A 15025-nucleotide genomic window follows, 5' to 3' on the forward strand; every position below is an offset into this window, starting at 1 on the left:
ATCTCTTGGCACCTGGCAGTGTCTCCTCAGTTCTGAGTCCTGGCCAAAACCCACTCACTCATTTTTCTTGCCTACAAGCAATGTGTTACATAGATAGATTTTGCTTATGTGATCAGGACATGTATGCTGTTTCATTAACACATACATACATGCATATACATGCATGTACTTGTGCACATTCACACACAAACATACACACTATATCCAGGAATGATCATATAATTATAAGGCTGAGTTTTTATTTATTCTACAATTTCTTGTCTGCTATGTTAGCTACATATATTGGATTTGGTACAGTTCTGAGTTTTATATGTTTGCTTGCTTATTAAACCTGTCTTGCATAGTGCTAAGAATAAGATAGGCTCTCATGTACTGGTTGGATGGAACCAAACTAACTAATTATATGTGCCTGTAAATAAGGGAACTAGATCTGCAAACATTAAGAACACTTATATATTCTTCCTAATCAGTGTTAATATGGCAGTGATAAAGTCATTGCTAGAAACTTAACAGGAGATGGTGTGGCCTTGGAATTCAGGAGTGAGATCTGGCAGTCCATTTCAGGTAATCCATCGTCAGTTCAGTTTATCTTTGAGGGCCTGTCTTCAGTGCAAGGCTGATGATCCACAAGGATCTTTTGAGCTTCATATTTCCTTCTTAATAATAGCTATTTGTAACACTTACTATATGCCCAGTATTGTGCCAAGAGCTTTGCATAAATTATCTTTAATCCTCTTATGAAACCAGAAAGGAATGTGTTATAATTCTAGTTTTTCAACTGAGGCCAAGTCCTGTATCTTGTAAAACCCAAGGCAATGTTCTTTCACTCTTTCACACCTCTTTGGGGGTGTTTTCAGGAACATACTGAATTCACTTAGTGACGATGGATTTCAGTGGGCATTAAAAACAGAAAGAATTGCCCCATCATTTATTCTGATGTATAGAAATAAGTCTGGCATCGGAATCAGAACTCCTAGTTTCAACAATTTCTTACTCTACCAATTTATGTTTCTGTTTTTTTTATTTATGAAATGGGGATAATTAGTCTTATTTTCCTCCCTCTTTCTGCCACAAGACTCTTTTTTGAGAACCAGATGTAATAGAACATATAAGGAAAACTGATAAAAAATAAAGAAGTTGCTATAAGAGTAGAGCTTTAATGTTTTCACTATAACAACACCAACAACAAATGGTATTTATGTGAAGTGAAGAATGTGTTAATTAATCTTATCACGGTAAACACTTTACAACATATATGTATTTCAAATTATTACATTGCATGCCTTAAACTTACATAATGCTATATGTTAATTACATCTAAATAAAGCTAGAAAAATATAAAGAACTAATTTACTACTTAATGTATACACGCATGTAGACTCAATTCTGTTACAGAAATATAGTATATGTGAAGAACTCAAATGGGATATCTATGTTATATAGACACATACATACAATGGTGACAAATGTAGAAGACTGAACTGAGAAATTCCTCAAATAGGAAAAACAGACCACAGAAGTCAACACTGGTATTCCATGAGATTCATTCATTTAAAGCATGATGAATTTGAAGAATGTGAACAGCAAGAGCCAAAGTGATAGTCAGTGGTATTTTCTTAAATACATATTTTCCAGAGGATATAATGAAATTTCTAGAAATTGAAAAATGCCAATCCACATATCTCTATCCTAATGTGAAGAATAATATAGAACAGCTAGTAAAGAAGACCAGAGCCTTAAGCTAAAAGCAATGATTTTAGTCTTGAGGCTTTTAGCTTAAGAATGACTTAAGCCACAAAGGGAGGTCATATCTATTTGATTTAAAAAAATTATGTATTATTGTATATTGTATGTAACATTGTATATTTTCAAATATTGGGAGCTTGATTTCCTTTATCTACAGAGTGAAGTCATATAAAATTAAAAAGTTTTTGAAAAGTTTACCTTTGAAAGTTAAAAATCACTTAAAGAAAGCATTCTAAAGTTATACTTCAAAAAGTAGATCTTTAATATCTTATTATTTAAATATTTTCTTCAAAAAAGGCATATTGATTAATCATTGAAAATTTCATTCCTTGTTTTTTAGGGCTTTCTGTACAGTTTATTGAAAGAGCTATACCTGAGACATGAAAAATGCTTCTGCTAGGGGTCTTTGAAAAAAATCTGAGAACATGTGATTTTTTTATGCTATGGGAAATGACTCAACTGGTCGGTCATCCATCCAGTTTTGCTGCCTTTTCTATACTCTTGCCACCAGGTGGCAGTGAGACAACACATAAGGTTACCATGTAATTTCTCACATTTTAGTATGAAATGGAAAAAAAAAAGTACTGAAGATACCACTGAATTAATCATCAAGAACCAAGTTGTTAATATAAGGATGCTCAGAAAACATAGAAAATGTCAATAGGTTATACATACAATGACATACACAGAAATGCACGGATGAACACATGGAGAAGTATGACATGTCCTATTTAGACAGTAGAATCATTGTCAATAAACACAATTTGCAATGATTATATATACAATGCACAAAAGAATACTTTTGAAGTTAAGAGGAAATAGAAATTTTCAGAAATTCATGGCTATCAAAACTATTGCAATAGTACTCATAACTAAAAAGAGCCTTGAAGATCAAAGATCATCTTATAAAGGTTGCCAGATGTCAAAGAAGAGATGTAGATGTCCATGCTATTTATTGCCTGTGGACACTTCTGAGAATTAAAGTGGCACTAATAGCATATCATGACTGTGACCAAGATTACCTTGAGTACACTAGAACAACAATCTACAGATACAGGTACTACGATAAGGTTTATTAATTGCCAATTGATGCTTCTATGGATACAGAAAAAAATAAGAATAATACGTGAAAGATTTCAACTGCATAATCCTTCCAGCCACGGAACATTCATAGAAGAATTTGCTTCTAGTGGAATATGTTTCCTCTCCCTTTCCCTATAAACTGTTTCTCTCTTTTCATAATTCAGCTCAATCACTAATCTTTTTTAAAAGGAAGATTTTCCTGCTTTCTTAGATTAAGTCATATCTCCCCATTATAAGTCTTCCTCATAGCACTGCACTTCTTCAATCTAATTATTTTAGTGAACTTTTAATTAATATCTGTATCTATCACTTTAATCTTCATGTGGTAGAAAATATGTCTAGTTTTGATTAGTGCTTATTTCCTATGTGTATCATCACTACACATACATATACATGCATATGTATTTAATAAGCGAGTGTACATTCCAATCACTGGGAATACAAATTATAATATTATGATTTTTTGCAACAAACAAGGTTAACAAATAGTAACTTGTCTTCCTAGTTCAAAGAGAAAAACTGTCATTTCCCCTCAATTTCTACGTGATAGAATTTTACAAAATTCCTTTGTAAAGGTAAAAATATCATTTTGAAAGAAAACCAGATCTGTCTTTAGAAGTAAACTCTTCTCCATAATTTCTATAGGAAAGCACTTGGCTTCATTGTATGCAGAGAAATTGTATGCAGAGAAATTCACACCATGCGCAGCAGCTGTCTCATTGCCATGTAGTCTTAACTTTAAGATAGATTCCTAACCCATAGTTTAAGAATAGATTTGGGTGCTTTGCTGCTCACTCTGAAATATTAAGAAGAGTATGTGTATGTGTACATGTGTATGTGTGTATACATACTTTTACTAAAAGAGTGTGTAATACTCAGTAAATTATTAAATAACTATGCTATAGAAGCATATATTAGAATTATAATTAGAAGAGAAAATGTTACCACAACCCCACATTTAATTCAAACACCCCAAAGCGACACTGCAGTTTTTGTGCACAGTGTATGTCTGTACAGCTCAATCTATTGTGATGTTATCCTTTAAAGTATCTATCTGATGAAAGACTGGAGACAACACAGGCAAAATAATACATTTCTTCAAATATCAAGGTAATATGAGGTATTTTATGGCCATCATAAAGCTTTTACAGTTTGTCAAAGTTCAACTGTGAAAGGAAATCACCTTAGTTTTAGAACCCAAAGTAAAAACTAATTTATTCAGACTATAATAATGTTGAAACTTTGTTAATTTGATTAAAAACTCAGATTATCAGCAACCTTTTTCTTCAAATGTAGTTAAAAAGCATGATCTGTAATAATAAAGGATGTAAACAAACACGAGTCCATCAAGAGAAGACTGGTTGCGTGTACTGTGATATACTGAAAATAGAGTATTATGCAACTATTAAGTGGAATGAGAAATAACTCTACATACTACTATGGAGTAATCTCCAAGATACTTTAAATGACAGAAGCAAGGAAGAAAAAAAACTATGTCTAGTGTGCTGTCATCTATTTAAGAATGGGGGGGTTGCAAAATATATATATGCATTTGCTTGTATTAAAAAACAAACAAACAAAAAAAATATTTTAAAATATTTACGAAAGAGAAAGGAAGAGAATGAGATTGAAGAAACACGGATATAAGTTATAGGTCTCTGAATATACTATATTTGACTTTGAAAAATAAATATTTTACACAATTATAAATCCAAATTAATTATATTAAGGCAAACTTTAAAAACTGAAAACAAAATATGAAGCAAATAAACCTGTGTTTTGAGTTGCTGACATAAGTGAACAAAGAGGATTTATTCTATGAAATGTTAATATACAGTAATTTGATTATATGACTTTAGTAAAATGTATCCTGAGGACAAAAGCACTGCAAAGAAAGTTCAAACTAATTTTATTTATCATATTTCATGGTAATACAGTTATTGTTACTTTAAACTAGTATGTGCATATAGCAGAAAGTGAATTTCAGTATGACAGAAAATGGGTAAAAATGAAAAATGTCCTGAAATTTAATTGGAAGTATCAGTATGTACTTATACTATATATTATTTTAAAGAAAAAAGAAAGGCAAATTATTTCCTATCTCCATCTACTGGATGGCCTAGAAAAGTGATAAACCCAATATTAATGAGCATGTCTAATGTCCAGATTGTGGTCTCTAGATACCAGTTACCACTGAACTAATCAGATCTCCTTTTATAAGTGGATAAAGGTAGGTCTGAGACAGGAAATGTTAAGATAGGCCTGGAATATCTCACCATAACAAAAAACAAGGTAGTCATCAAAAACTTGTAAGGTCATGTAAAAAGATTCAGGTATCAACTTGAGAAGGTTCCCTTGAGAATGGTTCCCATTGACCAGATATGGGACAATTTGTGCATCAGTAAGTGTAATATATACAGGATAATAAAGAAGAAAGAAAGAAAGAAAGAAAGAAAGAAAGAAAGAAAGAAAGAAAGAAAGAAAGAAAGAAAGAAAGAAAGGAAGGAAGGAAGGAAGGAAGGAAGGAAGGAAGGAAGGAAGGAAGGAAGAAAGAAGAAAGGAAAGGAAAGGAAAGAAAGAAAAAGAAAGAAAGAAAAGAAGAAAGAAAGAAAGAGGAAGGAAGGAAGAAGGAAGGAAAGAGAAGAAAGGAAGGGAGGAAGGAAGGAAAGAAAAGAAAGGAGAGGAAAGGAGAGCAGAGGAGAGGAGAGGAGGAAAGGAAAAAGAAAGGAAAGGAAAGGGAAAAGAAAAGAAAAGAAAAAAGAAAAGAAAATCCTCTCACTGGTCAACATCTGAGGGAATAAAGGTAAATATTAATCAAAGGATTAGAATAACAAAGCAAGGTAATTATAGTCAATAGTTTTGTACAACACAAAGCAAAAGACAAAAAGCAGATAAAAAGAAAAAGGAGCAATATGGTAGACTTAAACATAATAGTATCAATAATTACATTAAATGTAAGTGGACCATGCACTCTAAATAAAAGGTAGAGATTATCAAACTGGGGAGAAAAAAGGAAGAACGAAACTATGTACAATCTATAAGAGAGGCATTTAACATATATTTTAGAGAATCACATGGCTATCTTCACCCTTTTTCACATCATCTTCCCTCTCTGAGTGCTTGTCTTCATATGGCCATCTCCTTATAAGGATTTTTAATTGATCATAAGTAGCTTTTGAATTTTGTCAAATGCTTTTTTTTTTTGCATCTATTGATATCTTCATATGGTTTTTATCTTTTATTTTATTATGCAGAATATTGCATTAATTGGTTTTCACATAACCAACCTTTCAGTCCTGATACGCCACTGGGCACAGCGTATAATCCTTTTTATATGTTTTATATATCACTGGATTCAATTTGCTAGTAATTTGCTGAGAATTCTTATATCTCTATTTACAAGAGATATTGATTTTCTCATGATGTCTTTGTCTGGTTTTAAAATCAGGGTAATATTGACCTGATATACTGGCCCACATAGAGGGATTTCTGGAATCAGGGAAATACTCTCCTTAGAGAAAGTAAGTGTTTTCTCTTCTATGTTTTGGATCTCCAGTCAGTTATGATATTTTGTCTCTAGATTTGTCCAATTTGTTATCTAATTGATTAGCATGGTTTTATATGTAATATTCCTTTATAACCCTTTTTATTTCTGCAATATCAGTAATAACATCACCTCTTTCATTCCCGGTTTTAGTTTTTGAGTCTTTTTTTTTTTTTTAAGATTTTATTTATTTATTTGACAGAGAGAGAGACAGCGAGAGAGGGAACACAAGCAGGGGGAGTGGGAGAGGGAGAAGCAGGCATCCCGCGGAGCAGGGAGCCCGATGCGGGGCTCAATCCCAGGACCCTGGGATCATGACCTGAGCCAAAGGCAGATGCTTAACGACTGAACCAACCAGGCGCCCCAGTTTTTGAGTCTTCTTTATTTTTTCTTAGTCTAACTAAAATATCTTTAGCATATCTTTGTCATTTTGATGATTTTTCCAAAGAACCCACTTTTGGTTTTGTTGAATTTCTCTGCCATTTTTCTCTCCTCTTCATTAATTTCCACTCTGATCTTTATTATTTTCTTTTTCTTCTGCTTGTTTCCAGTTAGTCTGCTTTCTCTCTCTCTTTTTAAAATAGTTGTAAGGAGAGGTATTTGGCTACTACTTGAAATTTTTCTTCTTTTTTAAATATAAGCTTTTACAGCTATAAATCACCCTTTACAAAATGCTCAAAATGTTTTAGCTACATCTCATATGTTCGCTATGTTGTGTTTAAATTTTTATTCATTTTAAATTATTTTATAATCTCCCATCGATTTCTTCTTAGATCCACTGTTTATTTAGGTGTGTGTTGTTTAATTTCCACATATTTGTAAATTTCCCCAAATTTTTCCCTGTTATTGAGTTCTAATTTTATTCCACTGTGGTCAGAGTACATACTTGGTAAGATTTCAATTCTTTTATATTTATTGAGGTTTCTTTTGTCATGTAGCATATAATGTATTCCAAAGTACCATTTATGTGTACTTGAGAAGAATGTACATTTTGCTATTGTTAAGTGAATTGTTCTGTAGATATGTGTTAGGTCTTGTTGGCTTATAATGTTCTTAAAGTCTTCTATTTCCCTGTTTATCTTTTGCTTAGTTGTTCTATCCATTTTTGAAGATGGAGTCTTTTGAAATTTCCAACTATTATTATTAATTATCCATTTTCCCTCATAAGTTTATCTTTTTTTTTTTTTTTGCTTTATTATATTTGGGGCTCAGTTGTGAGATACATGTATGTTTATAATTGTTAGGTATTCCTAATGAATTGACTTTCTTATCTTTTTTTTTAAAAGATTTTATTTATCTGATGGAGAGATACACAGCTAGAGAGGGAACACAAGCAGAGGGAGTGGGGGAGGGAGAAGCAGGCTTCCCGCTGAGCAGGGAGTCTGATGCGGGGCTCTATCCCAGGACCCTGGGATCATGACCTAAGCTGAAGGCAGACGCTTAAAGACTGAGCCACCCAGGTGCCCCTTGACCTTTTTACCTTTATCTTCTTTATTTCTAGTAACATCTTTTTGTTTTGTTTTTTCTTAAAATCTATTTTGTCAAAAAAAAGGAAGAAAAAAATAAAATCTATTTTGTCTGATATTAGAATAGCCACTTCAAACTACCTTATGGTTGCCTTTTGAATGACAAAACTTTTTGCATCTTTTTACTTTTCACCTATTTGTATCTTTGACTCTAAAATGTTTCTTGTAGACATCATAAAGTAGAATATTGTTTTTTAATTTAGTCTGTTGATCTCTACATTTTGATTGTATTGTTTAATCATTTTACATTTACTATTATTGTTCATATATTTGGATTTATGTCTGTCATTTTACTTCTTTATGTGTTTCATGTCTGTTCCTCTGTTCTTCCTTTACTGCTTTCTTTTGTATTATGTAAATTTCTAGTGTAACATTTTAATTCCTTTACTTATTTTTTCATTATATTTAAAAACTTATTTTCTTAGGGCTTATCATATATCCTTTAGGGAAGTTCAGATAGAAAAAGAGACCAAGTATATATTTTACAGTGTGATAGTTTACATTTTTATTTAACATTTTGATTTACTTAATTAGCTTGTTCCTGTGGATTCAAGTCACCATCTGATGTTATTTTCTTACTCTAGTACAGTTTGCTCCCCACTTCCTCCTTTGTGCACATATTATTGAATGTATCACATTTCTATATATTACAGACACAACAATTCAATTACATACATATTATTTTATAAGATTGCTTTTTAAATTAGTTAGAAAAATTAAGGAAAAGAAATATACATTTTTACGGTGCAGTCATCCTAGGATGACAGATGACAATGATTTTATTGCAGGCTCTCTGAGTTTGTTTTTGTTTGTTTGTTTCTGATTTCTCTGTTAAATTGTCGGCTTCTGTTGGTATCATACCAGTTGTTAGGCTCCACTAATTGCTAGATGATTGTTCTCTTGTTTTCAATAATGCCTTGGGGCACAAACTGCTCCATAGTCTGATCCAATTAAACCCAGGCCCCTTTGTGGGGGCAGCTTTTAAGGCCCTTTAATGAAGTTTTCCTTACCCTGGAAGGGCTTTTTTTAACTCTTTTTTTCCAGCTTCTCTCTGGTAAACTAGCTACCCTACAGTTTAGCTCTTATGGAGCTGTTAGCCTCTTCATAATTGCTTACCACAAAAATCTTCATTTTCAAGTGTGTCCTTAGACTTGGAACTTTTTCACTCTGTTTCAAATAAATTTGATTTCTTTGGGGAGAGCTTTGGAGCACTCCACTGTTATGTCCTGCTTCCGCCACTGGGCAAAATCTCTGTAGTGAATGTGGGGACTGTGATCTGCTTCTCTAGGAGTAACACCCTTGGTTTATAAGCAGTATGCTGGGTTTGAGTGATAGTCTCTGGTTTTCTTGGCTTTCTCTTCCAACTTCCATCCTATGAGTAAGCCGGTGTAAGGGTGATTGGGTCAACAGTATCCTCAGCCTGGCATACCATCCTTTGAGTAGATGCTGACTGGAAGAAGGGAATCACCAACATTTTGATTATATTTACTAGGATGTTAGTCTTTGCAAATCAAGGCTAAAGGTGGGGAATGATAAATGCTAGAGGCATATCTCTCTCCTGGAGAGATACACTATCCCTTGGCCAGGAGTGAGAAGAGAGGGGTCCCTCCCCGTCCTTTACTTGGTCACACCCACACATAGTGGAGTATCTGCCACGCTAAGATGGGAATAGGAAAAGAGCAGGTTGTGGCTCAAGTTCCACAGACTCTCACTGTTCTCCCCAAGATTTAGTGGATTTTCTTGAATAAATGTGCTTTCACTTTCTGTATATCCTTAGGCCAATTTCCCAAAACTTTAAATTGTCAGCTTTTCAGAAAAATAATTTTTCTTATTATGATTGTTTAGCTGGGGATTGAGGCCATGGAGATCCACAACTGCCATTCCAGAGGTGGAATCATCTTTTTTCTGGGTTTTTCCTTTTAAATAATTTTCACTGATCTGTTTTACAGTTCATTGATGCTCTTTTTTTTTTCTCCTGTAGTATTCAATCTTCTGGTTGGTCCATCCATTGGATTTTTCTTCTCCCACATTGTAGTTTTTAGTTGTAGAATTTCCTTTTATGTGTGTATATATTATATAACATTATTATAATAATACATTATATATGTTGATATATATATATATCATAGTATATCTGCTAAGAGTACTCATCTTTTCACTTTATCTAGTTTTTCCCTTTAGGTCATTGAACTTTTTTAAAATAGCTGTTATCAAGTTCTTACCTGAATTCTAACATATGAGTCATCTCTTAATCTCTATTGATTTTTTTTTCTTGATTATTTGGCACACTTTCTGGTTCTTTCACATGTCTAGTAATTTTTTAATTCAATGCTAGAGATTAAAGGTGCTACATTGTAGGTAATTTTTTTAATTCAGTTCTAGAAATTAAAGGTGATACCTTGTAGGTAATTTAAATACTGTTGTCTTCCTAGAAAAGGTGTGGTGTTTTGTTCTGGCATATGGATACTTTATGAGATGCTCTTGAATCTGCCAGGTTTCCTTTTGTTTATCTGTTTGTTTTGTTTTGCTTTATTTTGTTTTAGGGCTATTTCAGTTTTGCCTTTAGTGCTAGGGTGTCATCTTTACTTTAGGGTGGAGCCCTTAATCTTAAAATCTAGTCTTTCTGTGGTCTCTGGACTGAATGCCCAAGGTACTCAGTGAGGTCGCTCTACTTTAGATGAGCCAGAATTTCAGCAGCCTTAGCCTTGGATGATTTCTGATAGTTCCATTCAGGTTTCAGTTGCACAGTATCTATTCTCTGATAAACCAGTGAGTTTTGGCCTGCTCGTGCACAGCCAAGGACCACAGAAAAACCCTAAACAGGTTTCTGCACCTATCTCTGCTGCTCCCTATTTCCATTGCCCTGTTGCAAATCCCAGACATTTTAGAGAGTCCAAACTCAGATCTCTTGACTCCTCAACTTACTAGGATCTCTATTCTTTCTTTGAGCTCATCTTCCCAGTGCAGTGATCCAGAAAATTCTCTCAGGCAGGAAGTGAGAGAAACATGGAGCTCACTTTGTATGGTTCTTCTCGCTGAAGAATCACAGTACTGTACGGCTTGATATGCAATGCCTCAAACAACAGACTCCTACATTTTGTCCAGTTTTGTACTGTTTATGAAAAGAGGGTAAGTCTGGTACCAATTACTCCATTACAGTAAGAAGCAGAAGTCTCAGCAATTAGATTTTTTTTAAAAAAAATTTATGTTCGAGTTCTTAAAATGCCTGTATATAATAAACACTAACTCACAGTTTTTGAATAAATGTCCTCTATTTTTATTACTTTTTATACTAGAGAAATAAGCCTAGGAAACAAACTGGGTGAGGTTTAAAATTAGAACAAATCCCAAATGGTAGCTCTGTGAGTTTAGAAAAATGTATTAGGCCCTCTAAGTTTTACTTTCTCTTTCAGAAAAAATGAAATAACAGTACTTTCCTTAAAGTGATGCTATAATACTTGAGGATGTGTGTGTGTGTGTGTGCTTGTAAATATGTAAAATCTGTTACATAAATGGTAGAATTTTAGGCATTTATAAAGGAGATATCAGGGAAGAAAAATATTTGGTGTAGGGGTTAAGAATGTGATATATGAAGAATTTCAAGCCTGCGTTTGATCACAGCTCCACCCTTGCTAGCTCTTTGACCTCAAGTTACTTAACTTCCCTGAAAGTCAGGGTTGCATAGAGCAAATTAGTTAAAGGTAGTATGTACCTCAGATAAGGAGCAGGTGTGAAGCATTTATTTCAGTGCTTTAATTTTTATTATAATTATCATTTATAATCCTCTCAGAGAGCATAAATTTAAAATCAGTCTTGCCAGTTAAGTCACTTGAATAAGTGTTCTAAAGTTTCACCAAGGTGCTGGAGAAAGTGATAGAAGAGATTCCCACATTCCTTGAAGAATAAATATGAAATCCAAATATTCCCAGACTACTTTTGGTCAATTTATGATTAAGATTCCATCTTCCTATCGATATCATCAATAGTCAGTGGGGACTATGTTTTCCTCTCCAGTTTCCTCCATATATATATATGATTTCTGATAGTTCCATTCAGGTTTCAGTATATATATATACTGAATATATATATATATATAAAATAACCTTGCCAACCAACCATTTCCTTAAAAGAATAACGAGTCATTCTTGATTTTTTTCTTCACTGACTTCTTGTCTCTAATGTACCCGTTCATGCTGCGGAACTTACCTCCAAATATATCTTAAATTCATCTATGCTTTTTGTATCTATTGCCATTTCCCAATACACCATAATCATATATAGATTATTGCTTTATTTCCCAGTGATCTTTGGCATTTCTGCTCTCGCCTCTTACAATCCATTTACCACACAACAGACTAATACATTTTTTTTAAATTATATCATGTCATACTCTGATTTAAAGCCTTCTGGTGTCTGAATTTCATTTAGAACAAATCCAAGCTTTCTAACAGAGCCAATAAAGCCCTTGAATCCTGTCCCTGTCTACGTCCTTGATTTTGTCTCTCATCACTTAACTCTTTTCAGTTATACTCAACTTTTGTTTGTTCTCTGATTATCAAATATGGTAAACTCATTTCAACTATGAAACCTCTACATTTGCTGTTCCCTCTGCATGGAACACCCTTCTCTCAAATTTATCTTTATTTTTTACAAAGTGAGATGTTGTGATCTGAATGTTTGCATCCTCCCCAAATTCATATGTTGAAACCTAATCTTCAGTGGAATGGTATTAACAGGTGGGGTGTCAGAACCGCTTAGGTGATGAGGTGAAGCCCTCATGAATGGGATTAGACTCTCATAAAAGAGACCCCACAGAGCTCCCCAGCCCCTTCCATCATGTAAAGACATAGCAAGAAATCAGAAGTCTACAACCAAAAGGGGGCCTTCTCCCTACCATGATGGCACCCTGATCTTAGACTTCCAGGCTCCAGATTGTGAGAAATAAATTTCTGTCGTATATAAGCTACCTAGTCTATGACATTTTGCTATAGCAACCCAAACAAACTAAGAGACTAACTGTATTGGTTTTCTATCATTGCCATAACAAATGACCACAGACTTAGTGGCTTAAAACACCACAAACTTATTATCCTACAGCTCTGTTGGACAGAAGTCTGATATGTCTCATTGGAATAAAATAAAGATATCAGCAGGCTTGCTTCTTTCTGGAGGTTCTAGGGGAAAATCTATTTCCTGGTCATTTGTCTTGTTGACAAAATTTAGTTCCTTGTAATTGTATAACCAAGGTCTCCACTTTCTTCAGCCTGTGAACCGAAGGCCATTCTCAGCTTCTAGGAGTTGCTGCATTTCTTGGTTCCTGACCCTCTTCCTCCATCTTCACTGTCAGCAATAACAGGTTCATTCCTTGTCATGTCTCATTTCTCTGACCCATTCTTCTGCCTTCCTCTTCTATTTTTAAGGACTCATATGATTAGGTTGGATCCATCCAAATATTCAGGATAATCTCCCTATCTCAAAGTCCTTATGTATAATCACATTTGCAAAGTCCCTTTTACCATGTATGGTAACATATTCACAGGTTTTGGAGATTGGGCCATGGACATTTTCAGGGCCATTATTTTGCCAACCATACTAGTTTATTCCCATCATTTGGATCTTAGCAAAATGTCACACCCATAAAAAAAATATTTTACCCACATCACCAGTCATTCTCTACTACATCCATGTAGTGTATTTCTTTCAAATGCTGTGTCATTCTCTGAAAGACCTTGTATCATTGGTTTGTTCATGTATTGTTATCTAACCCTACTAGAATGTAATCTTTATGAGGACAGAGGTGTTTTCTGCTTGCTCATTTTCTTATCCCCAGCACCCAAAACAGTACTAGGCTCATGGAAGTTCTCAATAAATCATTTTTAGTTGAATGAATGAATGGATGGTTTTAATTATTTGTCGTTGTTCAAAACTCCATGATGGCTTTGGTGAAAACAATTCTATTAACTCTTGATGGGGTATACTATTAAATTTACTACCCAGTTATTTCTTATTCTATCCAAAGATATTTTAAATTCTTTTTACTTGGTACAACTGAGTATCTGTAGTAATTGATAGAATTTTGCATCTGCTTTTTTTTTTTTTTTTTACTCCTACTGCCCCAAACAGAACTGGGAAATTTTATATTTTCAATTTGCTTACAGTGATAGTAAGATATAATGCCTTTTTTACCAAACCACTTAAAACCAGTTCTCCTGGTCATAACTTCCTATTAAGTTTCTAAAATGATTTTAAGTTCTTGGATATAAAAGTCACTACATCCATGCAAAATATTACTTTTCACTTCTTTGCCTAGAAGTAGCCTCAGAATTGCTGTAACAGCTCATGTAAATGTAAAAGTATGTCAAATCTTTCTGGGAGTAATCAGTTCATATTTAGCATAAAGGTTCACAATTATTTTCCTTATTAATACCTTGAAAATGTGTTCTATCTCAGCATAAGAATAATTCTGTATCTTTTAACAATTCTGTGTCTTTCTGTATCTTTTAATTCTTTATCTTTAATTAAAGATAATTCTGTATCTTTAATAAAGCATCTTTTAAAATATGCTTTTTATGAAAATCAGGAAAAACTAGGGCTCCTGGAGGTAAAAGACCAGCTTATTTTTATATGGTAAGTTACTGGTAGAGCCAGAACCATGACCAAGGAATGCCAGTTCCAGCCCAGTGTTCATTCATTCCACTAGACTCCACTGTCTCAATGCAAATGGGAAGCCATAAATCAATTACAAAGCGTTATTTATTAATAATTATTTAATATCAATAATTAATAATTTAAGAAATGTACATAAAAAGAGTCCAGATTTAATTTGTAAAGTGGCATGGTAGGATGCTTACCGAATGGTCTTTTGTTCTTAACATGCAATGACTTTGGTTTTCTAAATATCAGTCATTAAAAGAACAAAGCCCAGAAATTTCTAGGTTGAAATCAATCTTAAGACTAGTTAGCAACTTCAATTATAATTATAGGATCAACTCATCTCATGAATATAATTACTCTGGGCTATGTTATTCTGACATGATCTGCAAGCACTCATTGCTTCAGGTGAGGGCCACAGAGTAGGCTGGGATAGAGGGCCAGTTTGTCCACGCCTAGCCTTCGCTAGATTACT

General features: G+C 33.7%; 1 protein-coding gene and 1 long non-coding RNA gene across 3 annotated transcripts in view; one reads left to right on the forward strand and one right to left on the reverse strand.

Annotated features, from left to right (window-relative positions):
- Positions 1–15025, reverse strand: part of KCNH7 (potassium voltage-gated channel subfamily H member 7) — a 639535-nt gene that overhangs the window by 519424 nt on the left and 105086 nt on the right. The window lies entirely within an intron of this gene.
- LOC118552072 (uncharacterized) overlaps positions 1–15025 on the forward strand; it is a 230351-nt gene that overhangs the window by 6292 nt on the left and 209034 nt on the right. Inside the window, exon 4 of one of the 2 annotated variants that reach the window (XR_013447163.1) lies at positions 6278–6315. The exons of the other annotated variant lie outside the window; for it this stretch is intronic. This is a non-coding gene — a long non-coding RNA (uncharacterized LOC118552072). Of the gene's footprint in view, positions 1–6277; positions 6316–15025 lie in introns of those variants that run through there. 2 annotated transcript variants of the gene reach the window in all.

The sequence above is a fragment of the Halichoerus grypus genome, chromosome 4 (assembly GCF_964656455.1).
Source record: "Halichoerus grypus chromosome 4, mHalGry1.hap1.1, whole genome shotgun sequence".
In the NCBI taxonomy this organism is placed as follows: domain Eukaryota; kingdom Metazoa; phylum Chordata; class Mammalia; order Carnivora; family Phocidae; genus Halichoerus; species Halichoerus grypus.